Here is a 26274-nt window from a genome sequence, read left to right as displayed (position 1 = left end):
ATTTTGGGGCTAAAGGTTTTAAGACCTGGGGACCAATATTTGGTATTTTATACTCAGATAATATCTAAAAAATGGGTCTGTAAGTGCAATGAGCCCCACTGGTCCAGGAATTAATGTGTCATGACTCATGCTCTAGCACAGCACACACAACCAGCATGTGAATTATTGCACAATACATTCATTCCCTGCTGTGTCTTACAGCTTCATTAGTACATGAAGCTACATGAGATGAACCCAAATTGGATTGCTATGTAGTTCATAAAAAAGCAGAATGTTGTGAGGTATTTGGCACTTTTCTGGGGGAAAGCAGGGTTGATTTGTCTATGATGTCCTTTGGTGTCATCTTCTGTGATACTTGGGCTGGAACAGGTAACACGCAACTTCTAAGCATTGGTTGGTTGAACACCATTGTTCAGTAAGTATTTATTGTTTACTTAGGCATTATGGAGGGACAGCCTATAGAAGATGAAATATGAAGCAGCAGCTTTGAAGCCTGAACAAAGGAACTCAGCAGCACCAACCATACTCAGCTTCACTCAGCCCCAGAGAACTCTATCCCAGACTCTGGCTCCCTGGGCTTGCTATAGCTCTCTGATCCTAGAATACTCTTCAATTCCGGCTACAATGCTGCGTCAGACACTTTGCAGGTTTGGTCAAACACTGGTATACAGACGTAAGCCAAAACAACCAGTGGCTGGGACTGCCCCTGCCAGGAGCCTGAGCACTCTCAATTTAGTGGCCCTGGGTGTGTGCTGCACAGTGGGTGTATTTGTGTATGTCATAGCTGGTGAGGTGGCTAGAGAAAAAGCAGGACCATCTATTGTGATCTGCTTTTTGGCAGCCAGCCTAACTTCCACATTGATTGGGTTGTGCTGTGCAGAGATTGCTGCCCAGGTTCCCTATTTTGGCTCTGCATATCTCTACACCTATGTCACTGTAGGTGAACTCTAGGCTTTCATCACTGGCTGGAATCTCATCTTCTCCTATGTTGCTGGTACAGCCATTGTGCCTGGAGATTAGCTTTTGACAACCTGTTTTGGAACCAGATCTCTCAGATCCTGCATGAAAACATCTTACTGCATGTTCCCCAGGTCCTTGCAGAAATTCTAGGTTTCTTTCTTGTTTGCCCTGTGTTGTTGCTCACTGGACTGCTGACTTTGAGGGCCAGGGAGTCAGTACTGTTTACCAAAGTGGTTACATTGGTAAGCCTTTTGGTTCTCAGTTTTGTCATCATCTCTGGCTTCATGAAGGGGGACCTGCACAACTGGAAGCTCGGAGAAGAGGACTACATATAGGCTGGACTCAATGACACCTCTGGCTTGCGCCCTCTGGGCTCTGGTGGATTCGTGCCTTTTGGCTTCCAGGGGATTCTCTGTGGGTCAGCTACCTGTTTCTATGCGTTTATTGGTTTTGACAACATTGTTATCAGAGTTGAAGAAGCCCAGAATCCCAAGCGTTCCATCCCCAAGGGCATTATGATTTCACTGCTCATCTGCTTTTTGGTGTATTTTGGTGTCTCTGCGGCACTTACACTCATGGTGCCTTACTACCTGCTTCGACCTGGGAGCACCTTGTCTGAGGCATTTCTCCATATTGGCTGGGCCCCTGCCTACTGTGTTGTAGCTTTTGCAACTTTCTGTAGTATTTTTGTCAGCATCTATCAGGGCTTTATGCTCCCTATACATCATCAGATACACATGCTGGCACAGGATGGTCTCCTGTTCCCTGTGCTTGCCAGGATCCATACCGGCACATACACCAACATCATGGCCACAGTGATCTTTGTCGCTATTGTAGCAACCATGGCATTCTTCTTTGGACTTACTGATCTTCTGGAACTCATGTCAGTTGGGAACCTGCTTACTTACTCCCTGGTTGCTTTTTGTGTTCTCATCATCAGGTATCAGCCTGAGAGGAAGAATAGGGGTAATGAAGCAGAGATGCAGAAGGAGATTGAGGGAAATGAAGCACAGGTGCGGGAAGAGACTTGGGGAAATGAAGCACAGGTGCAGGAGGAGAATGAGCGAAATGAAGCGCAGATGCAGGAGGAAAATTTGGGAAATGAAGCGCAGCTGCAGGAGAAGAATGGACCTGCAGCAGAGAAGCTGACTCTACAGGGACTATTCTTTCCAGGCAGCCACACCCCCACTCCACTCTCTGGCCAGGTTGTTGTTTGCTCCTCACTGCTTGCTCTGCTGCTGACTCTTCTCTGCCTGGTGCTGGCCCAGCGGCCAGGTCTGCTCTCTGGAGACCCAGCGCCGATCACAGCAGTTGTGGGGCTCCTGGTGCTCATCACTGGGATCACTGGGGTCATCTGGAGACAGCCACAGAGCTCCACTTCCCTTCCCTGTAAGGTCCCTGCTGTGCCTCTCTTCCCACTCCTGAGCATCTTTGTGAATGTTTGCCTTATGACGCAGATGACAGCTGCCACCTGGGCCAGAGTTGGTGTCTGGATGATGATTGGGTTTGCTCTCTACTTTGGCTGTGGGATCCGGCACAGCCTGGTTGCACAAACCCACTTCAGTTAGGGCCCAAACTGTAGACTTTGAACTCGGTGCCAGTCTGTATTTGGTTTGACATCAACACACCTGAAAGCACTCTAGACCCTCTGCTCAATAATGAAGAATATTCTCAAAGTCACAGTTAGGGGTGGGTAGAGAGAAGCCAGAAATAGTACTCTGCTCAGTGGTGCTCAAACTTCAGCAGACATCACCTCACCTGGAGAACTTCTGAGAACAGATTGCTGGGCCCTGCCCCCAGTGTTTGAAATTCACTAGGTCTGACTGGGGCCCAGAATTTCTACTTCTAACAAGTTCCCAGGTGATGCTGATGTTGCTGGTCCAGGGACCACACTTTGAAAACCAGAGCTCCAGCTAAAGCCTCTCCGCATGTAAAGATGAAGGGAGGGAAACAAAGGTGCCCTTTTAACACTTATCTTCCTTTAATGGAATACTTAGATTAAAATATCATGGTTAATCCTTTCACAGTGGGGAAATCATAGTGAATCACTTTATAATGTATACACATATCAAACCACCACAATATATACTTTATATTATCTTACAGTTTTATATGTCAGGTGGACCTCAATAAAGCTGAAATAAAAAAAATAAAATACCATAGTTATCTGAGTGTCTTTATTTTCTTTATTTTGTTCCCTGATTGTAGACCACAGGTAAGGAGTGTATCTTGTTCACATTCCCAGAGCATCCAGCTGGGGGCCAGGCATATAGTGAGCATTTAATAAATTTATGTCAAATTGAATTGAGCCTCACACATTTCTTTGGTACAGAAAATTCTCCTTCCTTTTAGGCTAGCACCGTGCTTCTCCTTTAAAACTATCTTCTGAGAGACCTCCTTGACAAACAGTATTTCTCTCCATCCAGAACTGTCTGTGCCCAACATCTAGAACTGTACCCAGGCACTTCTAATTTTGCCTTTGTTTGGCTATGCCTGAGTTCCTGTGACTATCCTGTCTTTTCCATCAGAGTGGAATCTTGCTCAGGGCAAAGAGTAAGTTCTCCCCTTCCTCTAGACTCAACCTTAAGAACAGTGCTGTTCGTTCAAAGAGCAACAGGAAAAATGCAGCCCTGGGTCAGGAGAGTGCCTGAAAGGACCTCCCTTGGTTCAGCTCCATCTATTCCCCTGCAATCTGGGGAGGGGCCAGAAGTAGTGAAAGTCACAGAAGGCCCAACCTGCTCTGACTCCAGGGAATCCCTAAAGAGGAGACTGGCTCCAGTGTGGGCACAACAGGCATCCTTCTTGATGCAGTCAGTTTTATGCTTTGGTATAAGAGGGCCAGTGTTTTTCTATTGTATTTACATATGGGGCCTGCCCCAGGAGGGAGGGATAGGAAGCTACTTTCTTACTTGTGGAATTTCTCATGTTCCCAACAAGGATTAGGTGACTCCAGAGGCAGCATTACCCATATACTTACCCAATCCTTTAGGTGCTTTTTTGAGGGACTGATGCAAAAACCTTGTGAAAGCATCTAAGATCATTTAGGGAGAGAGAATTTACACCCCAGATGGGGAGAAAAACCCACTTAAATAGGATGAATTGAAGACTAGATAGGGATTGAGGCATCATCACTCTGGAAGGGAAGGTATGAGTAGAAACTGAGAAAGAGGTATTGGTCAAGAGAGACTTCCTGGAGGAGAATGCCTATGGAGCCATTTGGGAAGTAAAAGAGAGAGAGGTGAGTTAGAAAAGAAAAGGGGACAGTAATTTTAGGCTACACAGACCTTTAAGAGTCATGAACAATGAGACTTTTGTGAGGGATATGTTTTTTTCATGTTTGAAAGGAATTTATGAGCCAGGTTTGTATTGTGTATCGTGCCATGGAGTGAGATTCCTGAATCAGGAAGGGATGAGATATGACTTTTGCAGCTATCTGGAGGATAGACAGACAGAAGGATTTGGACAAGCAGACTCTTCCTGGGAGATGTAGCAACTGCTACAGTCATCTAGATCCTTGCTCTTCAGAGTATGGTCCATGGACCAGCAATATTGTTGTCACCTGGGAGCTTATTAGAAATGCAGAATCTTAGGCTCCAACCCAGAACTACCAATACAGAATCTGCCTTTTCAAAAGGCTCCTAAATGATTTGTATGGAATTTCCAGTTTGAGAAGCACCAGCCTTAGATAACTGATGATAGGTGTCTAGCCTCGGATGAACACTATGGAACGTGTGAAAACTTTGGAATTGGAAGTCAAGAGGAGGTGTCTGGAAAACTGAATTTGGGGAAGTGGGAGAAGTGTGGGGTCTGACTGCCCTCCTGTCTCCAGGCCTCCCACATCAGTCACTATGCCAGGGTTTGGCATTTTGGGAAAATGCCTGCTGACCTCATGCTAGAGTCTGCCTGGTCCTCAGGGGCTCCCCTGGGGCAAGCATTAGGTGGGTGGAGACTGCTGCCAATTCTGTTACTCCTACTTAATATGACGGCCTGAAAGGGACTGGGGAGGTCATATTAGTCATGCCTCACCTCAGGGTCATACTGTCTTAAACAGATTGGTGAGAACATGATGATACTAATTGAGGAGACCATGGAGGTTGGGGGATTAAAATAGGAGTTCTTAATGATCTGTCTAGGATATTAGTATTCTTCCATCTTTCAAAAGCTTTAAGGAGAGACCAGATGATGTCTTAACAGGTTATACCCCAATAGGGACCAAATTAATGCTTTTTTAGGGATTTTTTAAATTATTTTTAACGGGTTAATAACAAAATATATGAGACCTATAATTCCAGAGTCCTAGACTGTTAGGCAAAGGAATAATATTACCAGGTGAAAATTATGAGATTTTAAGAATTTTCTTATACTTTTTAGGGTTTGTGTACTTTATTCTCAATCAGAATAACGGATGAAAAGAGGCCAACATTGAAGGAAAACAGTTTGAGATTGAACATAAGGAAGAATTTTCTGAGATTAGAGGGTGATGGGGGAGATGGGAGGGCACAGGCTCTCTGGCTTTGCACATGTCTGTCTCACTTGGGTTTAGAATGCCTCAGATGCGCTCCTTTCAGAGACAGGGAAATGTTCAAAACGAACTCTCAAAATCTTTGTTATTCCCCAAATTCTCCAGTCCACTTCTGAAATGAAAGGCTGAGGTGTATGTAATGTGGTGAGGCTTGGGGATGATGAATGACAGAAGAAAAATAGCAATCTTATTAGAGAATTGAAATCTGCTAAAAAATTTAAAATAGGACTTGGATTTAGTAGAGTTGCATGTTAGCTCTCAAATAAGAGTTTTAGGTTTCCATATCCTTTTACTCTCCATATATTTATCTTGACTCATTGATTGAATTTTAAAACCTCCTAAGGGAAAAGAACATCTCTTTTATGAATTACTGTTTTTTTCTCCAATGTCTCCAAATGATGATGAAAATAATAGCTTAATTTGCTGAGTACTATGTCCTACGATTTTTTCCAAACACTTTACATAATTACCTATTTAATACAAAAGTTGTATGAGGTGAGTGTCGTTATGCTCATTTTCCAAAAGTTGAAACTAAGACTCGGGGGGTTAAGTTATTTGTGCAAAATGAGTAGTGAAACTCGGATTTGTACCAAGTTTGAGCAAAGCTCCTGCCACTAACCCCCAAGGTATATTCTGCATGGAGTAGTGGATCAATAAGGGATAGATGATCATTAAAACTTGAAGGTATAGAGATAATTGAAAGACAGTGGATAATTCCAAATAGTGAATAATGAAAAATAATTTCTATTTGTTTTGTGGAATGTGTCAGAGAAACATTTAGTGACACCTACAGCTTATACTCAAGACATTCTCTCCTTCACCTTCACTGTACCCACCCTGCAGTCAGGGGCTTTGAAAGGGAGCAAGGCTAGGTTAATATATTCATAAAGCACCTCATTGAAAAGTCATGTGTGTGCCTACTATATGGACATATGTGTTTGAATTTGAGTGGAAATATGCCCAAGGAGTGGGGTATGTTTATCCCGGTAGGTCTATAAGGATAAGCGTATTTGTTGGACTTTTTTGGGTATGGTGTGTGTGTGCACAGGTGTGTGTGTGTGTGTGCACAAATCCTGAAGGAGTTTAACCAGCTATAAGATACTAGCTGCCTTCCATCACTGGCCCTGGTTGGTGTGTTTGTATCAAAACCTGATATTTATTTTTCATTATTTTCAAGGAAACCTCAATGAGTTTTCTTTCTGGGAAATTTATGACTAAGATTCTGAGCTGCTGTGGAGCCCCTATATATCTGCTACAATCAGAAGAGGTTTGCAGAGAAAGAGAAACAGCAGTTACAAGGCAATCCCCTCCTGTCTTTTACTATCTAGCCTAATACACAGCCACCCCTTATGTACACCACCCATGTAACCACTGCCCTCTCCTGGAACCCCCTGATGGAAGGTACTAAGAGAAGCCATTTTATTTATTTTTTTGTTATCACATGAGACTCTATTTGAGCCACCCCAGAAAGAGGAGAATTAAACATTATACTAATTAAGGAATAGAGTTGAGATTATGAAAATTATGAAATTATTATGAAATTATGAGATTATTTTAATTATGAAAATGAGATTAGTCATTTGTGGAACTAATTTCATAAAAAAACAATGAGCTTTGACAGAGCAAGATTGGTAAAAAGAGTCGAATGTCTCTGTTTTTTTAATTTAATTTAATTTTATTATGTTATGTTAGTCACCATACAATACATCATTAGATTTTGATGTAGTGTTCCATGATTCATTGTTTTCATATAACACCCAGTGCTCCATGCAGTGTGTGCCCTCCTTAATACCCATCACTGGGCTAGCCCATCCCCCACCCCCTCCCCTCTAGAACCCTCCATTTGTTTCTCAGAGTCCATAGTCTCTCATGGTTCGTCTCCCCCTCCGATTCCCCCCCCTCATTTTTCCCTTCCTTCTCCTAATGTCCTCCATGCTCTTCCTTATGTTCCACAAATAAGTGAAACCATATGTTAATTGACTTTCTCTGCTTGACTTATTTCACTTAGCATAATCTCCTCCAGGCCCATCCATGTTGATGTAAAAGTTGAGTATTCATCCTTTCTGATGGCTGAGTAGTTTACTCTTTACTTGGTTTCCCTCTTTAGAAAACCTGAAGCAAAGCTCCTGCAAGCAGGAGGCAGGACAACCTGTACGCGGTTTGAAGGCAGACACGGCACAGGAACCCCTCCTCCACCTTCCAATGCCAGTGCTTGGGAGACTGAGGGATTTTTATGACAAACTTTACTTTACATCTGATATTTCACAGCATCTCTTGTCCAGAGAAGTAGGAAAGATAGATATTTATTGACATATAGCGTCAGAAGATCAAGGAAAATTGACTATGGAAGTGGAAGGAGGAGCGGGTTCTCTCTTTCCCCAGATATGCAAATTACCTAACAATTTGCATGGTATATCCTTTTTTGTGCTTTGTGCTCTTCTCAAGTAATGAGATTAAGAAATCCTTTCATAGTTAATAAAGAATTGAGTGGGTGGAAAGAAGAGATGAGAGATAAATGGATGGAGGCATAATGGGTACCTTCTCCCATTTGAACTGTACACCCTTCAATAAGATCAGGTGGAAGAGAAATAGGGATAAATGGAACCTGAGCTGGGACCCAGGTCCTGGCTCCTGTCTTCCGTATTGAAAGCCTCCAGCTTCTGCAGTTTTACCTTGAGTTTCACTGCTCCCTGAATTTCACTCTTTCACGATAAACAGAAGTTCAGTATCAAATGATGCCCAAAGTCAAGAAATCGTTCTCAGTAGCTATGTGTTTTCCTTGGAATACCATCCTCCCAATCTCTTTCTCCTGAAATCCTGCACAGTCATCACAGTTCAGTTTAAATGTTACCTCCTACCCACACCTTCCTGGATAATCTGTAAGGAGCAATTTATTTCCTTTGGCCTCCTCTACTCTTTTGTGTCAGTCTTATTGTAGCTCTGTACTCCTTGGGGGAGCTGTCAGGTCTTTTGGACTTTTGGGGAGGGGGAAAATAACCCCTGAGTGACTTTTGAGTCTCCCACCCTCTGCCCCTGGTCATTCCTGGATCTCTGGTCCAAGGCTGAAGACAACCCAGGTTGTGAGGAGCAGGCAGTGCACCAGTGTCCCAGCAGCCTCAGATAGCTCTTTCATTTACCAGCGTCTTCCTTTGACTACTTTCCTGCCCCCCTGCTGGCACAAGTTGGTAGCGTTAGTTTCTGACTTGCAGAGGAGTGGTTGCGTTAGGAAAGGCTTGGGAGTGAGTAAGAAAAATCTGACAGTGGACCCTGGGCTTTTATACCCACTAACCCTTTCCCAACCCTGCTTCCTGTTGGAATAACACCTTTTGGTTCCTAGCTCAACAGTAACGGTTTCCCTTTTCAAAAGGCCCTGCCCTCCTTGGTCATGCTGAAGAACCCTTCAGACTGTTGAGAGGGTCTTATGTAGGTTACCATAATTGAAGTTGTAGCTTTCACTCTCTTTAGTCTTCCCTCACCCCATTGGGACCAGCTTCTCTGCAAGTGGTATCCTGTACAAGGGTAAAGGTTGTACTTATACTTTAAGAGGAACCCCACCTCTCTGCTCCATAGTCCAGAATTGTGCCTAGAGGACTCACACTGCTTTGTTTTGAAGAGATCTTGTTGGAGGAGGAAGAACTATACTTCCTTCTAGCTGCTCAGGGCATACACAAGACACTCTTTTGTTCCTCAGAGATTGATAGGCACTGTGGAGTAGTTGTACATACATATCCCTTGAAGTCAAACAACCAAGTTCTCTTTCCTTTTTTTATGTCTTTATTTAAATCCCAGTTAGTTAATATACAGTGTAATATTAGTTTTGGGTGCACAATATAGTGATTCAACACTTCCATACAACACCCGGAGCTCATCACAGAAAGTACACTCTCTAATCCCCATCACCTATTTTATCCATTCCCCCAGTCACCTCCCTTATAGTAACCATGAGTTCATTCTCTATAGTTAAGAGTCTATTTCTTGGTTTGCCTCTCTCTCTTTATTTTTCCTTTTGCTTATTTGCTTTGTTCCTTAAATTCTACATATGAATGAAATCACATGGTATTTGTCTTTTGCTGAGTTACTTATTTCACTAAACAATATTTTCTAACCCCATCCAGGTTGTAGCAAATGGCAAGATTACATTTTTTTTTTTTTATGGCTGAGTGTTATGCCATTGTATATATATATACTACATCTTCTTTATCCATTCATCAATTGATGGACAACTGGACTGTTTCCATAATTTGGCTATTGTAGGTAATGCTGGTATAAACATAGGGGTGCACGTATCCTTTTGAATTAGTATTTTTCTATTTGGGTAAATACGTAGTAGTGCGATTGCTGGATTGTAGGGTAGTTATATTTTTAACTTTTTGAGGAAACTCCAAACTGTTTTCTACAGTGGCTGCACCAGTTTGCATTCCCACCAACAGTGCACCAGGGTTCCCCCTTCTCCACAACCTCAACAATACCTGTTGTTTCTTGTATTGTTGATTTTAGCCATTCTGACAGGTATGGGATGATATTTCATTGTAGTTTTGATTTTGCAGTTCCCTGATGATAAGTGATTTTGAGCATCTTTTTATGTGTCTGTTAGCCATCCATATGTCTTCTTTGCAAAAATGTCTACTCATGTCTTCTGCCCATTTTTAATTGGATTATTCACTTTTTGGGTGTTGAATTTTATATGTTCTTTTTATATTTTGGATACTAACCTTTTATCAGTGTGTCATTTACAAATACCTTCTCCCATTCTGTAGGTTGCCTTTCAGTTTAGATTGTTTCCTTCATTATGCAGAAGCTTTTTATTTTTATGTGGCTCCAACAGTTTATTTTTGCTTTTATTTCCCTTGCCTCAGGAAACATATCTAAAAAGAAGTTGTTACAGCCGATGTCAAAGAAGTTACTGTCTGTGTTCTCTTTTAGGACTTTTATGGTTTCAGGTCTCACATTTGGGTCTTTAATCCATTTTGAATTTCGTTTTGTTTATGGTATAAGAAAGTGACCAAATTTCATTCCTTTGCAGGTGGCTGTCCAGTTTTCACAGTCATTTGTTGAAGAGACAGTCTTTCCAATTACATATTCTTTACTGCCTCAACAAAAATTAACTGATCATATCATTGTGGATTCATTTGTGGGTTTTCTATTCTGTTCTATTGATCTATGTTGTCTATTTTGTGCCAGTGCCATACTGTTTTGATTACTACAGTTCTGTAATATAACTTGAAGTCCAGAATTGTGATACCTCCCACTTTCCTTTCCTTTTTCAAGGGTGCTTTGTCTATTTGGGGCTTTTGTGGTCCCATACAAATTTTAGGATTCTTTGTTCTAACTCTGTGAAAAATGCTGTTGCTATTTTGATAGGGATTACATTAATGTGTAGATTGCTTCGGGTAGGATAGACATTTTAACAGTATTTCTTCTCCCAATCCATGAACGTGGAATGTCTTTCCATTTCTTCGTGTCATCTTCAATTTCTTTCATCAGTATTTCATAGTTTTCAGAGTACAGTTCTTTCACCTCTTTGGTTAGGTTTATTGCTAGATATCTTATTGTTTTTGGTGCAATTGTAAATGGGTTTGACTCCTTAATTTTCTCTTTCTGCTGCTTCATTATTGATGTATAGAAATGCAACAGATTTCTGCACATTGATTTTGTATCTTGAAACTTTACTGAATTTATTTATCAGTTCTAGGATTTTTTTGATGGAGTCTTTCAAGTTTTTTATATATAATATCATGTCATCCACAAAGAGTTTTACTTGTTCCTTGCTGATTTGGATTCCTTTCATTTATTTTTGTTGTCTGATTGCAGTAGCTGGACTTCCAGTACTATGTTGAATAAAAGTGGTGAGAGTGGACATCCCTGCCTTGTTCCTGACCATAGAGGAAAATCTCTCAGTTTTGCCCCAGTGAAGATATTAGCCATGGGCTTTTCATATATGGCCCTTATTATGTTGAGGTATGTTCCCTCTAAATCTATTTTGTTGAGGGTTTTTATCATGAATGGATGTCGTACTTTGTCAAATGCCTTTTCTGCATCTATTGAAATGATCATATGGTTCTTATCCTTTCTTTTATTAATGCGATGTATGAGGTTGATTGGTTTGTGAATATTGAATCACCCTTATAACCAGGAATAAATCCCACTTGATCATGGTGAATGATTTTTTTAATGTATTGTTGGATTCCACTTGCTAGTATTTTGTTGAGGATTTTTGTACTTATGTTCATCAGAGATATTGACCTGTAGTCCTCTTTTATTGTGGTGTTTTATCTGTTTTTGGTAACAAGGTAATACTAGCTGAATAGAATAAATTTGGCAGTTTTTCCTCTTTTTTTATTTTTTGGAATAGTTTGGGAAGATAAGTATCAACTGTTCTTTAAACATTTGGTAGAATTTACCTGTAAAGCCATCCAGTCCTGGACTTTTGTTTGTTAGCAGTTTTTTGATTACTGATTCAATTTCTTCCCTGGTTATTGATCTGTTTAAGTTTTCTATTTTTTTCCTGTTTCAGTTTTGATAATTTATATGTTTCTGGGCATCTATCCATTACTTCTAGTGTATCCAATTTGTTGGCATATAGTTTTTCACAATACTCTCTTACAATTTTTTTTTAATTTCTGTGGTGTTGGGGTTATTTCTCCTCTCTCCTTTCTGATTTTATTTGTTTGGGTTCTTTCTCTTTTCTTTTTGATAAGTCTGGCTAGAAGTTTATCCATTTTATTAATTTTTTCAAAGAATCAGCTCCTGATATCATTGATCTGTCCTATTATTTCTTAGTTTCTATGTTATTTATTTCTGCTTTGATATTTATTATTTCCTTCCTTCTGCTGGCTTTAGGCTTTGTCAAATAGTCAAGTACTTGTCCAAGCTGGGCCACTTGCTGTGCCTGAAGCAGAAGGTATATCTTCTTACATCTGCACTAAGGCCAGTGCCCGAAATGAGCTGTAGCGTATTTTAGATCTGGCAAGGGACTTCGTGCTATGCATGCAGAGAAATGAGGTGGAAAAGAATGAACACTGCTTGGAAGAGGGAAAGGAAAAGTGAGGCCACAATATACATGGAGTCAAGGAAATGGTGAAGCTGCTTGCTGAACCCAGGGAGCCCAGATTTATATCTGGGACAGAGTTCATAATCTGTAAGCTGTACTAATTTTCTAGTTCCTAGCTGAAGGGCATTTCTGGAGTCACTCCCTCAGTGGGCAGCAGCATTATTCGATGATAATAATAAAGGAAAAGATGGAGCAGAAGAGGATGGAAGATAGAGAAAGGAAGAGGGTCCGATTATCTCTTTTCATTCACTGGGTTAGGGGTGAGAGAGAAGGAGAGGCTTCAGTCAGAATCACGGTATCCATTAACTGCTATGCTTTCATACTTTGCCCTTTTCAACCACAATCTACCTTTTCCCTTGGCACCCCCAGTTCTTGCCTCCCACCCATTAGCTGCTACAAGGAGCTAGAGAACTTGGAGTGAATGACAATATGGAGAAACAACCACAGCTTGAAGATCTAAGTGGCTCTAAAGAAGACAGGTAAGAAAATCAGTGCATAATAAAAACTGCAGGTGAAGCCACATTGATGGAGGGCAGGTGGCTCTCTCTTCCTGCCCTCATTAGTTTCTCTGGGCTCAAGGCTTTCATCTTTTTTTTTTTTTTAAGATTTTGTTTATTTAGTTGAGAGAGAGAGCACACAAGCAGGGGGTAGGGCCAGAGGGAGAGGGAGAAGCAGACTCTCCACCGAGCAGAGAGCCCAACTCGGGGCTCGATCCCAGAACCCTGGGATCATGACCTGAGCTGAAGGCAGATGCTTAACTGACTGAGCCACCCAGGTGCCCTCAAGTTTTCCGTCTTAGCCCAGTGTCCTCTTCTTCCTTCTTTCCATCTACTTTTACTGGTTTAGGGAGGGTTGTTTGCCTTTGGGGTGGAAAAATGGAGAAAGGAACCCAGAAGAGAAGAAAACAGTATATTCAGGGTGTATGTGTGGGTACTGGGATAAGAGGTGACGAGGGATAAGGTAGGAATTATAAGAGAGAAACTTTGAATGGAAATGAGTTTAAATTGCACCATAAAGTACTGTCCTTAGTCAAAAGAAAAACCTTAAAAATGGAAGTAGAAAGGCCCCATGTGAAATGTGTCAAGTTACCCTCTCTGATGGATATTAAAGAAAAAAGTATAAGCAATCTTTCTGGAAGGGCTGGATTGGAGATTTGGCTTGCATAATGAAATAATATATGTATAAGAACCTACTACTGGAACATAGTAGGGATATAACAAATATTACTTTCCTTGTTTCTCAGAAGCAAGGGATGGAGGAAAAGACATTTTAGAGGTCCATGTTGGCTTGAGAATGTGTGGAAAACTTCTGTGCCTATGAATGGTTTTGGCTCTTACTATCTTCCCATCCACACAGTCAAGAAGTTGTTTCTGATATCAGACTTTACCCCATTCTATTGAAATTAAAGCATTTGATCAGTTAATCAACCCTTTATTCCTTAGTGTTTAATGAGCACCGGCTATGTGCCAGACACAGGAGCACAGTCTATTTATGATACAGGATTTAACTATTATACACATAGAGTGGAACAGAAATTCAGTATGGAGTGGGGTTCTCAAATGATAACAGATATATATGTATCAGATATATGAGAGTGCTTTGAAAACTGTGAGGTGTGCCACAGTTTGTAAAGGTTATTGATGAACAGATTTATTTCAGGGTTTGATTTCCTGCATTCCACTATGAGAAAAAGAGGTCCTGGGGGGTGGAACCCATTCAAAGCAGGCCAGTCTTGTTGGGAACAGTGCTCCTTTCCAGGGAGCTATTACAGTGCTAACTGGTGGAGGATTGAGAAGGGAGCAGAACACTTCCCCCTACCCCTACACCCAGCCCCAGTCTTATCTGCTATGAGCCTCTTCTCCTTGTATGCTTTCAATTTTCTCTCTTTAGCAAGCCATCTTTCCTATCCTCCAAAGCATTCCAAAAGTTCCTTCATTTCAGGATATCTTCTAAGATTAGAGGAGAGCTGGTGACTTCCTTGGGATCACTATGGCAGAATTGGACCCCTGCCTCCAGCCTCATACTATATCCCTTCCTGACTCCATTTTTCCAAACTCTGTCTTCCCCTCTCATTTTGCACACATCTTTGTCTCTATTCTCAGTTACACTTACTTCTGATTTCTGTGGGCTGTTATTTAATATTTTGGCCTTCTTATTTTTCCTTTTTGATTTTTTGGGTTCTTCTTTCCTTCATTTGTTATATCATTATTACCATATTATGAGACTTGAACATGCAGGAAGGCCATCTGTGTAATCTCTTTTTGTATAACCCAGCCCAGAAGTATATGTAGATAGATGATGAAGAAAAGCTTAATGACTGTGCTCTTGTGTTAGGTTACCTCTTAGATCTCTATATCCCACATTCCCACATTCATGATCTTCCATCCATTACTGTTCCTATCTCCCCAGGTTGCCTACTCTGTTTTTTATAACTCTGTAGCTTGAACTCTTTTTACGCTTCATTCTGAACATAAAACTTTCAAAAATTATTGAGGGGGAGGAGGCATATCAGGCTACACAAGTAGAGTCCGACAGACAAATACATGAAATTGCAAAGTGGACACCAGATACCAATAGTACATAATGTAAAAGAGAGCTTGGAATTGGAAATTTGACTTACTTAAGGAGGGGCCTTCTGGTGGAAGAGAATACCAAGCAGGGTTTGAAATAAAGGAAGGGATAGACCTAGGTAAAAAAGAGAAAGTATGTGCCAGACAGAGGTCAGTGTGAGGGTTTGGAGGCAGAGAATAAAACAGCTTGCTTTGCTTAAAGCAAAGAGGGCATTGTGGAATTGCAGCCTGAAGCTTAAACTCTAAAGCTTAAGATGAGAGATAATGATTTAAGATTAGGGATGATTGTGAAACACTAATGGCCCTTGAGAAGAAGAAAGATCAGGATGATGGTGAAGGTTATGTTTGATCACTGTGGAATGACCAGATGGAAGCCAGAGGCTCTTAGTAAGCTTCTCTCGTTGTCCTGATTCTGACCAGAGACCTGGTCAATGACTGGGCTAGGCTGTGGCGAGAATGGGTGAAGGGTAAGAGGGTGAAGATACAGGGAGCACATTGTTTCCCCAGAGCTTTCCTCACAGACTTCTTCTCCTTGAACAAAACCCTCTGTTTCTAGCTTCTGCTGACTCATCCCTTCCTTTACCTGTCTCCCTATTGGAGGAGCTCTCCTGGCCCCTGTGAAGATCTACTGTGGCTGCTTGAGGTGGCAGTGATAGGAGAGGAGGCCTCTGCCTCTGCTGGGCCAGGACTCCAGGGTTTTCCCTTTTTTTTTTTTTTTTTTTTTTTTACCCTTACCTGAATCTAAAGAAAAACTGAAAGAAACTTTTTGTCACTTCCCCTCCTTCTGGGATGGATGACTCTTGACTTCAACTGCACAGAGAGGTGCTGGACTTTCCTGAGCATTCCATGGCCACATCATTGCTCAGATCACTGTCCTGTGATTTCTCACAATATCTGTGAGATGTTGGGAGAAGTGATGGTTGAGGTTGATGAGAAGAATGGGCACTTTGAAGGGAAGCTGAGACCCTATGACCTAATACCCTAGAAGGCTTAAACATTTTCAGAAAAGATTAATTGATAATGTCAGGCCTAGGAAATGGGAGGTTGGAGAAAATCAATTCTCCAGACCTGGAGTTCTGGGACTAATTTTCTAGCTTGGGGAATACTGGGTGAAAGTTGAGTGAGAAACTTCCTAGAGAATGGGGGTTGGGATGTAACAAATGTGATTATAAGTTACGTAAATTATGGAGAGAAAGCCAGCAGTGATTGAGTAGGTTAGTGCTTCTCTCTCAGTTGTGTTCCTAAGACCTACACAGGCTAAAGCTGGAAGGCCCAAAGGAGGTTATTCCATACAACATGTTGTCTTAACAGAATCAAACTGAAATAAATGAAGAAACAAATATTTACTGAGCATTTATTTATAGGTGCTAGGCACTGGTTTACTCTTTCTAAATGTTTTCTCATAAAGTTAAATCCTCATAAAACCCCACATAGCAGGTTCAGAATTTAAGGTCTCAGCTAATAACTGGTGGAGCTAGGAGGCAAACTCACTTCTTCTAACTTCAGAACCATTGCTTTTTCTAGAACACTACAGTGCATTTTCATTCTAGAAATTCAATTGTTCAGTTGGCTGGTATGGTGTCTCTAAATATATTATATGCACAATCATGTGTATAAGGAACTGTGCTAAATGCCTTGGGGTGACAAAAAGAAAGGCAGTGTCCCTACCTCCCAGTGGTTGAAGTCATTTGGGCAGATTAAATGTATATCATATATAATACATACAATTGAGTAGTATAATTAATATATTACATATAATATATAATACTTACAGTGTGTATTTAAGTATAGCATTGGCAAACTATACATCGAGGCAGTAAGACGATGCCCAGATACAGACAATTAAATGCTACTAGAATTTTGAGAAAGGAGGGAGAATTGTGATAGGGAAATCTTCATGGAAGTGGTAGGATTTTAAGGAAAAATTTAAGACTATACAGAACATTCTACATGAATGGAATGGCACAAAGTTATGGGAGCAGGAAAGCAAAAAATATTTTTTGGGGGGGAGATTCTGGGGATACTAAACAGAGCTTTCTCTGAACTTCTTAAGGTTAAAGGTGATATATATTCACATTTGCTTTCTCAACATGCCAAAAATACAGTAGCTAGATGTTATATTCATATTTGTTGAATAAATGAATGAGTGAATGACTCATTTATCTGGCACAGAACATTCATGTGCGGGTCTTTTAAGAGATATGAATAGAACTGTAGGCTGTAGTGGAGGGGATGAACTGACATGCAAAGAGGTTTAAATGAGATTATTCTTGAGTCAGTGGGAAGTTAAGCCTGGAGAAGAGACAGAGGCAGGGAGACCAGTCAGGATGCTAATGTGGAAGTATAGATGAGAAATGCTACAAAACTAAACTAGGATAATGGCACAGGAATAGACATGAAAGGGTGGAGGTGCCAGCATTGTGAAAGCATGATGAACAGACCCAGTCATTGAGGGACTTTGATGGTCTAGTGGTGGGGAGGGCGGGTAAGATGGGGGAAGAGGGAAAAAGAAAGAGGAGTCAAAGATGAAGCAGGAGGTTCTCATATCTTCTGATTAGTAGAATAGTGGTGCCTCTGACAGAAAAAGAACAAGTTAGAAGAGGCTGGTTTTGGAAGGAATATGAACTACGTTTTAGATTAAATTGCTGGTAGAACCCCCCCTAGGAAAATTCATCATACATTGAAAGTGGAAGAGTAAAGAGAATGTGGTCATGTCTAGAAGGACAGGTTCAGAATTCACTGACATATAAATAATCACTGAAGCTAAGAAAATGGATGAGATAATTGAGAAAAAAAAAGTGTCCGCAGGAAAAACTAGAAAGTTGAACGTATCTTTGAAAAGGAGAGAGTACATTATAAGGCCACCTCTAATGTCTTCTGGTGTTGTCGCCAGTTTACTTGTCTTGTTTTTGAGAGGTGAGGTTAAATAACTCTATAGAAATATAAAAGACCCTCTGCTTACCTTCTCTTACAGATCTCTTCTCCACCAAATTCTTGATCTTGACCAGGATAGTAATAAGCTGGATGTTCCCAGAAAATTTTTAGCTTATCTGGCTGAAGCAGACAGTCTATTCTAAATACATGTGTCTGTTTTCTCAATTTTCAAATCCCTAGAGAAGTAAATACTTGGGCAGTTCCGTTTAGGCTAGCTTGAAGTGCTCATGCTTCGATGCTCTTTTGCACCCATTTATGAAAGATTAAGAAACTTAGTCCGGGAAGTTGGTGAGTGGGGTGGACAGGGATTTGCTCCTGAGCCCCAGATGCTTCAGCTGAGTTTTTCACAATAACCCACCCTTTTTAGTTTTCATCTAGAGATCTCAAAGCTCTAACAAGTCTTTATTCTTCCCTGACCCTCTGAATCATCTTCTACTTCCACTTTCCCAGATAGGGGTGGGGGCGGTGGGATGCCACATTTGGAGATGGGTGCTTGGTGGGTGGGTGGGAAGGTGGGGGAGAAGCGGTGGGGATCTAGTTGCCCCTTCCCAATCACACAGTGGGGCTAGGGGCAGGCTTCAAAGTGGTTTTATGTAGTTTGGTTTCAACTTGTCCTTCTACGGTTGTTTTATGACTGAAGAGATTCAGATAAAAAGGCTGAACTGGAGAAACTGAAGAACAAATGAAGCCATAAAAGATGCCAATAAAATTTCCGACAGCTCAGAATAGTCTTTGGAGCCACTCTGAAGAATCTCAGCGCAATCTGGAAAGGGTAATTAAGTCTCACAGCCCCCAGAGGGGACCAGGGCTGGATCAGGGCCGCACTAAGGTTAGGAGAAGGGAGCACTGAGAGAATTCCTTTCTCTCTTTCTTCTCTTAAGGGGCCCTGGTGTTCAAACATCCAGTTTGGAGACTGAATTAAGACTGAGAGGGAAAAGGAGAATGGATAATGGGAAATACTGATATTTTGTAAGAACCCTTTTTAGGGAGTTTTTGAGAACCTGGGAGCAGGATAAGTGATGAGGAATCCGAATCAGAGGACATTAAGAATGGAGGCTCTGGGACATGAAAATAGGGGGTACTCCCCATAGGAGTGATATGAAGAATGGGTCTAGATAGGGGTGAAGGCACCTGGCCTGAGAGAATGGCAGAGGGTGAGCAGATCTGCACTGAGGGCTTATGAAGCTAAAGAATCTATATTTGGGGAGGAATAGAACAGGAGTTCTGGATGGGGGGGAGCTGTGTGGCAATAGGGAGAAGGGGTAAGAGGGGTGGTGAGGTTGGATGGTAGGAGTTAGGAGGAGCATCTGTGCAAGAGAAAAAGAGGGGTGATGATAAGGGAAGGTACCTCAGCTGAGGTGAGTGGTTAGAAAGACTTTTTTCCCCAAACCGGCAATTCTTCTGTTCTTTGCTACAAATGAATTGGTGTATTGGCCATAAAGAAATCTTTTTCTTTATTATGTTATGTTAATCAACATACATTACGTCATTAGTTTTTTTCTTTTTATTTTTTTATTATGTTATGTTAATCATCATACATTACATCATTAGTTTGGATGTAGTGTTCCATAAATCATTGTTCACGTATAACACCCAGTGCTCCATGCAGAACGTGCCTTAATACCCATCACCAGGCTAACCCATCCCCACACCACCCTCCCCTCTAGAACACTCAGTTTGTTTTTTAGAGTCCATAGTCTCTCATGGTTCGTCCCCCGCTCCGATTTCCTCCCCTTCATTCTTCCCTTCCTGCTATCTTTTTTTTTTAACATATAATGTATTATTTGTTTCAGAGGTACAGGTCTGTGATTCAACAGTCTTACACAATTCACAGCACTCATCATAGCACATACCCTCCCCAATGTCTATCACCCAGCCACCCCATCCCTCCCACCCCCCACAACTCCAGCAACCCTCGGTTTGTTTCCAGAGATTAAGAATTCTTCATATCAGGGAGATCATATGATACATGTCTTTCTCTGATTGACTTATTTTGCTCATCATAATACCCTCCAGTTCCATCCAAGTTGTTGCAAAAGGTAAGATTTCATTCCTTTTGATGGCTGCATAATATTCCATCGTGTATATATATATATATATATATATATATATATATATATATGTATATATATACCACTTCTTCTTTATCCATTCTTCTGTTGATGGACATCTTGGCTCTTTCCATAGTTTGGCTATTGTGGACGTTGCTCCTATAAACATCGGGGTGTACAAAGCCCTTAGGATCACTACATTTGTATCTTTGGGGTAAATACCCAGTACTGCAATTGCTGGGTCATAAGGCAGCTATATTTTCAACTCTTTGAGGAAACTCCACACTGTTTTCCACAGTGGCTACACTAGCTTGCATTCCCCCCAACAGTGTAAGAAGGTTCCCCTTTCTCCGCAACCCCACCAACATCTGTCATTTCCTGACTTGTTAATTGTAGCCATTTGACTGGTGTGAGGTGGTATCTCATTGGGGTTTTGATTTGGATTTCCCTGATGCTGAGTGATGTGGAGCACTTTTTCATGTGTCTGTTGGCCATTCGGATGTCTTCTTTGGAAAAATGTCTGTTCATGTCTTCTGCCCATTTCTTAATTGGATTATTTGTTCTTTGGGTGTTGAGTTTGATAAGTTCTTTATAGATTTTGAATACTAGCCCTTTATCTGATATGTCATTTGCAAATATCTTCTCCCATTCTGTTGGTTGTCTTTTGGTTTTGTTGACTGTTTCCTTTGCCGTGCAAAAGCTTTTTACCTTGATGAAGTCCCAATAGTTCATTTTTGCCCTTGCTTCCCTTGCCTTTGGCGATGTGTCTAGGAAGAAGTTGCTGTGGCTGAGGTCGAAGAGGTTGCTTCTCCTCTAGGATTTTGATGGACTCCTGTCTCACATTGAGGACTTTCATCCATTTTGAGTTTATTTTTGTGTGTGGTGTAAGGAAATGGTCCAGTTTCATTCTTCTTCATGTGGCTGTCCAATTTTCACAACACCCTTTGTTGAAGAGACTCTTTTTCCCATTGGACATTCTTTCCTGCTTTGTCGAAGATTAGTTGACCATAGAGTTGAGGGTCCATTTCTGGGCTCTCTATTCTGTTCCATTGATCTATATGTCTGTTTTTGTGCCAGTACCATACTGTCTTGATGATGACAGCTTTGTAATAGGGCTAGAAGTCTGGAATTGTGATGCCACCAGCTTTGCTTTTCTTTTTCAATATTCCTCCAGCTATTCGAGTCTTTTCTGGTTCCATACAAATTTTAGAATTATTTGTTCTGATTAATTGAAAAAAGTTGATGGTATTTTGATAGGGATTGCGTTAAATGTGTAGATTGCTCGAGGTAGCATTGACATCTTCACAATATTTGTTCTTCCAATCCATGAGCATGGAATGTTTTTCCATTTCTTTGTGTCTTCCTCAATTTCTTTCATGAGTATTTTATAGTTTTTTGAGTACAGATTCTTTGCCTCTTTGGTTAGATTTATTCCTAGGTATCTTATGGTTTTGGGTGCAGTTGTAAATGGGATCGACTCCTTAATTTCTCTTTCTTCTGTCTTGTTGTTGGTGTATCGGAATGCCACTGATTTCTGTGCATTGATTTTATATCCTTCCACTTTACTGAATTCCTGTAATGAGTTCTAGCAGTTTTGGGGGTGGAGTCTTTTAGGTTTTCCACATAACGTATCAGATCATCTGCAAAGAGTGAGATTTTAACTTCTTCTTTGCCAATTCAGATGCCTTTTATTTCTTTTTGTTGTCTGATTGTTGTGGCTAGGACTTCTAATATTATGTTGAATAGCAGTGGGGATAGTGGACATCCCTGCCATGTTCCTGATCTTAGGGGGAAAGCTCTCAGTTTTTCCCCATTGAGAATGATATTCGCTATGGGTTTTTCATAGATGGCTTTTAAGATATTGAGGTATGTGCCCTCTATCCCTATACTCTGAAGAGTTCTAATCAAGAAAGATGCTATCCTTTGTCAAATGCTTTTTCTGCATCTATTGAGAGGATCATATGGTTCTTGTTTATCTCTATGTATTGTATCATATTGATTGATTTGCGGATGTTGAACCAACCTTGCAGCCCAGGGATAAATCCACTTGGTCGTGGTGAATAATGCTTTTAATGTACTGTTGGATCCTATTGGCTAGTATTTTGGTGAGAATTTTTGCATCCATGTTCATCAGGAATATTGGTCTGTAATCCTCCCTTTTGATGGGGTCTTTGTCTGGTTTTGGGATGAAGGTAATGGTGGCCTCATAAAACGAGTTTGGAAGTTTTCCTTCCATTTCTATTTTTTGGAACAGTTTCAGGAGAATAGGTATTAATTCTTCTTTAAATGTTTGGTAGAATTCCCCTGAGAAGCCATCTGGCCCTGGGCTTTTGGTTTTTGGGAGATTTTTGATTACTGCTTCAATTTCCTTAGTGGTTATGGGTCTGTTCAGGTTTTCTATTTCTTCCTGATTCAGTTTTGGTAGTTGATACATCCCTGGGAATGCATCCATTTTTTCCGGATAATCTAATTTGCTGGCATAGTGTTGCTCATAATATGTTCTTATAATTGTTTGTATTTCTTTGGTGTTGGTTGGGATCTCTCCTCTTTCATTCATGATTTTATTTATTTGGGTCCTTTCTCTTTACTTTTTGGTAAGTCTGGCAGGAATCAATCTTATTCTTTCAAAGAACCAGCTCCCAGTTTCACTGATCTGTTCTACTGTTCTTTTGGTTTCTATTTCATTGATTTCTGCTCTGATCTTTATTATTTCTCTTCTCCTGCTGGGTTTAGGCTTTATTTGCTGTTCTCTCTCCAGCTCCTTTAGGTGTAGGGTTAGGTTGTGTATTTGAGACTTTTCTTGTTTCTTGAGAAAGCCTTGCATTACTATATACTTTCCTCTTAGGATTGCCTTTGCTGCATCCCAAAGATTTTGAACAGTTTTGTTTTAATTTTCATTTGTTTCCACGAATTTTTTAAAGTTCCTTTTTAATTTCCTGGTTGACCCATTCATCCTTTAGTAGGATGTTCTTTAGCCTCCATGTATTTGAGTTCTTTCTGACTTTCCTCTTGTGATTGAGTTCTAGTTTCAAAGCATTGTGGTCTGAAAATATGCAGGGAATGATCCAAATCTTTTGGTACCAGTTGAGACCTGATTTGTGACCTAGGATGTGATCTATTCTGGAGAATGTTCCATGGGCACTGGAGAAGAATGTGTATTCTGTTTTTTTGGGATGGAGTGTTCTGAATATATCTGTCAAGTCCATTTCAGTGAGTTAAAGTCCCTTTCTATTATTGTATTTTTGTCAGTGTGTTTCTTTGCTTTTGTTACTAATTGGCTTTTATAATTGGCTGCTCCCATGTTAGGGGCATAGATATTTACAATTGTTAGACATTCTTTTTGGACAGACCCTTTAAGTATGATATAGTGTCCTTCCTCATCTCTCATTATAGTCTTTGGTTTAAAATCTAATTTGTCTGATATAAGAATTGCTACCCCAGCTTTCTTTTGGTGTCCATTAGCATGGTAAATGGTTTTTCCACCCCCTCACTTTCAATCTAGAGGTGACTTTGGGTCTAAAATGAGTCTCTTGCAGACAGTATATCAATGGGTCTTGTTTTTTTTTTTTTTTTTATCCAATCTAATACCCTGTGTCTTTAGATTGGGGCCTTTAGCCCATTTACATTTGGGGTCACTATTGAAAGATACAAATTTAGTGCCATTGTATTCCTGTAAGGTGACTGTTACTGTATATTGCCTGTGTTCCTTTCTTGTCTATGTTCCTTTTAGGCTCTCTCTTTGCTTAGAGGACCCCTTTCAATATTTCTTGTAGGGCTGGTTTCGTGTTTGCAAATTCCTTTAGTTTTTTTTTTGTCCTGGAAGCTTTTTATCTCTCCTTCTATTTTCAATGACAGCCTAGCTGGATATAGTATTCTTAGATGCATATTTTTCTCATTTAGTGCTCTGAATATTGCCAGGTCTCTGTAGATAGGTCTGTTGCCAATCTAATGTTTCTACCATTGTAGGTTACAGACCTCTTCTCCCGAGCTACTTTCAGGATTTTCTCTTTGTCTCTGAGACTCGTAAGTTTTACTATTAGATGTTGGGGGGTTGACCTATTTTTATTGATTTTGAGGGGGGTTCTCTGTGCCTCCTGGAGTTTGATGCCTGTGTCCTTCCCCAAATTAGGGAAGTTCTCTGCTATAATTTGCTCCAATATACCTTCTGCCCCTCTCTCTCTTTCTTCTTTCTGGGCTCCCAATTATTCTAATCTTGTTGCGTCTTATGGTATCACCTATCTCTCGAATTCTGCCCTCATGATCCTGTAGTAAACAACTCTTTTTCTCAGCTTCTTTATTTTCCATCATTTGGTCTTCTATATCACTGATTCTCTCTTCTGCCTCATTTATCCTAGCAGTTAGAGCCTTCACTTTTGATTGCACCTCATTAATAGCCTTTTTGATTTCAACTTGGTTAGATTTTAGTTCTTTAATTTCTCCAGAGAGGGTTTCTCTAATATCTTCCATGCTTTTTTCAAGCCCAGCTAGTATCTTTATAATCGTCATTCTGAACTCTAGTTCTGACACCTTACTAATGTCCATATTGATTAGGTCCCTGGCAGTCGGTACTGCCTCTTGTTCTTTTTTTTGAGGTGATTTTTTCGTCTTGTCATTTTGTCCAGAGGACAACAGATGAATGAGAGAACAAAATGCTAACATGATTAGGCTGGTGCATAGATCAGTGCCACACACTAGATTTGGGGCATATTTTGGTCTTTAGAAAAAACTGCCTCCCAAAATTTTAAAGAAAGGAAAACTTATATATGTACAAAAATAAGGGCAAATACGATGAAGGGATGGAATATGACTGTAAAGATGAAAATTATAAAAGATTTTATAAAAGGAATTGATAAGAAGTTGGCTGAAAAAAGAAAGAAGAGGAATTTAAAAAAAGAGAGAGAGAGAATGTGATCAGGCAGGAGACTAGAACAAAGCCATATACTAGAGATTTAGGGTATATTTTGGTCTGTTAGAAGAAACAGTATCCCAAAATTTTAAAGAGACAGCAACTTATGTATATATACCAAAAATAAGGTTAACTACTATGAAGAGATAGAATATGACTCTAAAAATGAAAAATAAAAAAGATTTAAAAAAAAAGGATTGGTAAGATGTTGGTTGAAAAAGGGAAAAAGGAAAATTCAAAAAGAAAAAGAAAAAGAAACTTAAAAAAATTAAGTTTGAAAGACTAAAGAATCATGGGGAAAAAAGCCATGAATTCTGTGTGCAGTATTCCCCTAGCGCTAGAGTTCTGCCATTCTCATTGATCGGTAAACTTGGTCTTGGCTGGCTATTCTTGCCGATCTTCTGGGGGAGGGGCCTGTTGCCGTGGTTCCCAAATGTCTTTGCGGGAGGTGGAATTGCCCCACCCTTGACGGTCTGGGCTAAGTAATCTGCTCAGGTTTGCTCTTGGGAGCTTTTGTTCCCTGCAAGCTTTCCGTACAGCTTTGGAGGACGAGAGTGAAATGGTGGCCTCCCAATCTCTGCCCTGGAGGAGCTGAGAACTTGGGGCCCCACTCCTCAGTGTGCCCCCAGAGAAAAGCAGTCAGTCACTCCCGTGTCCCTGGTCTCCGGCTGCACTCCGTGCTCACCCGGCCTGTGACCGAGCGTTTTTATCTCTGGGACATGACCCCGTGTGGAGTCTCCAAACCCAGAAGATCCCTGCCGTGCACACTCGCGCCACTCCTCCCAGGGGGAGGAAGGGGAGTCTCCCCGGATCTGCTGCTTGTTGGGTCCCTGCTGAAGGAGCAGTGGCCCGACTGAGCTGTGGATCACAGTTTATGGCAACCCCGAGCTGAGAGCCCGTGCCTTGGCTCCGTCTCTGCAGCCGGCTTCCCCGCTCCGATACCTGGGAGCTCTGCCGCACTCAGGCACCCCCAGTCTTTCTGTGGCCCCGAGGGTCCTGAGACCACACTGTCCTAGCAAGGGTTCCACCCCCTACTTAGCCATCGATGCGACGTCCCTCAGTGGAGCCGACTTCTAAAAGTTCTGATTTTGTGCTCCATGGCTCTATCCCTTGCCGGTAGCAGCTGACAGAGGCTCCCTCCCCCGCCGTCCATCCTCCCGAATGTCGCCTCGGATTCACTTCTCCTCACATCCTACCTTCCAGAAAATGGTCGCTTTTCTGTTCAGAGAGTTGCTGCTATTGTTTTCTTCAATCTCCTGTTCGGTTCATAGTGTTCAGGA

The 26274-nt window shown here is 41.0% G+C and overlaps 1 protein-coding gene and 1 pseudogene across 30 annotated transcripts in view; both read left to right on the top strand.

Moving 5' to 3' along the window:
* The window catches only part of LOC114200901 (ATP-dependent DNA helicase Q1-like), a 136908-nt gene that overhangs the window by 50644 nt on the left and 59990 nt on the right, over positions 1-26274 (top strand). For 18 of the 30 annotated variants that reach the window (XR_015768833.1, XR_015768834.1, XM_088025973.1 and 15 more), the window contains 2 exons: positions 11294-11440; positions 12903-13012. The exons of 7 other annotated variants lie outside the window; for them this stretch is intronic. The gene's annotated coding sequence lies outside the window, so the exon portion shown is untranslated. Of the gene's footprint in view, positions 1-438; positions 648-11293; positions 11441-12902; positions 13013-26274 lie in introns of all 30 variants that reach the window. 5 more of the 30 variants (XM_088025937.1, XM_088025938.1, XM_088025954.1 and 2 more) reach the window with 4 other exon arrangements.
* On the top strand, positions 466-2528 carry LOC114202882 (cationic amino acid transporter 3 pseudogene; annotated as a pseudogene).

The sequence above is a fragment of the Eumetopias jubatus genome, unplaced genomic scaffold (genome assembly GCF_037043125.1).
Source record: "Eumetopias jubatus isolate StellerSeaLion01/CBP00866 unplaced genomic scaffold, mEumJub1_p1.0 scaffold_8, whole genome shotgun sequence".
Taxonomy (NCBI): domain Eukaryota; kingdom Metazoa; phylum Chordata; class Mammalia; order Carnivora; family Otariidae; genus Eumetopias; species Eumetopias jubatus.
This window is presented reverse-complemented; position numbering and strand designations above follow the sequence as displayed.